Source organism: Wasmannia auropunctata, unplaced genomic scaffold (assembly GCF_000956235.1).
Source record: "Wasmannia auropunctata unplaced genomic scaffold, wasmannia.A_1.0 LD319166.1, whole genome shotgun sequence".
Classification (NCBI taxonomy): Eukaryota; Metazoa; Arthropoda; class Insecta; order Hymenoptera; family Formicidae; genus Wasmannia; species Wasmannia auropunctata.
Window position 1 is genome coordinate 1 of NW_012043724.1, and position 1,079 is coordinate 1,079.

The following is a 1,079-nucleotide window of genomic DNA, read 5'->3' on the forward strand; positions in this document are numbered from 1 at the left end:
GTATCTGACGTGTTAAATAAAATTGTAAAATAAATACGAAATACAATATGTCATATGGACAAATATAGTTATGTATATCATTATTTACACATAATATTATATTGACAAGGCATATAAAATAGATAATTAAAAAATATACATATATACATATATAAATATATAAATATAGAAGAAATAAATTACAACAGATTCTTTTACTGTTAGTACAAAGAAAGAGATAAATTTTTGGTTCGCCTTTATGTAATTTAATAATATAAACTAATGATACACTATTATCTTTTCTAACAATTTTATATTTTATTCAGTATCTAGTATTGTGTCATTGATAGAATTACCCTAAAATAAAGATAAAGAAAGATAATTTTTTTCGCAAAACTTACAAAACAAACAAAATTCGTCTTACATTACTAACAATAAAATATTATAATAAATACATCCAAGCATATTTTAAGAGCAATTATTTGTTGCCGATTTTAAATCCACTGCTCCAAAATGTCATTCGATTTTGTTATTCTCATCACTCATAATCCAATCGCGATTTTCTTCTATCAATTTCTTCCAATAATCTACAAAAATAAATGTTATATTACGTGTATTATATTGAATTAAACAATTAAACGAGTCTAAATAAATAATCCTCATATATATATTTCAAAATACAGTGAATATTTTGCTTTTATTTATTAATATCCAAACAATTGCTGTCAGAAGTTTATTTTTTTCTTTGTTAATATGTTCGCATTACCAGTTAATTCCTGAATTGTACCATCAGTGCCGCCATACTCGATTGGCAAGATATCTGTTGGGACATCCTTAAAACAGCTCAGCGACATGTGCGAATAGACGTGAAATCTGTTTTTCAATTTGGCCGTCATGAAAGATTTCATAATCCTGATAATAACATCAAAAAATGTTGGCGCGTTGATAATGTTAATCGATTGCATCCGTATAGGATAGCAGTTTTGCCATGTGTGTACTATATTCATTAATGTGGAGGGTCGAAATTGAGTTATGTGACGTATTGTTGGATTGACCACGTCAATGAACGATGCGCAACCATATATAGATGCTGTGGCGTT

General features: G+C 27.3%; 1 long non-coding RNA gene across 1 annotated transcript; it reads right to left on the bottom strand.

The window, feature by feature from the left end:
• Positions 1–48: 48 nt before the first annotated feature.
• Positions 49–1,073, bottom strand: LOC105460590. Its single transcript, XR_975851.1, has 2 exons — positions 746–1,073; positions 49–566 (listed from the first exon to the last, which is right to left on the bottom strand). It is a non-coding gene; the product is annotated as an uncharacterized LOC105460590 (long non-coding RNA).
• Between the last annotated feature and the right edge of the window lie 6 nt (positions 1,074–1,079).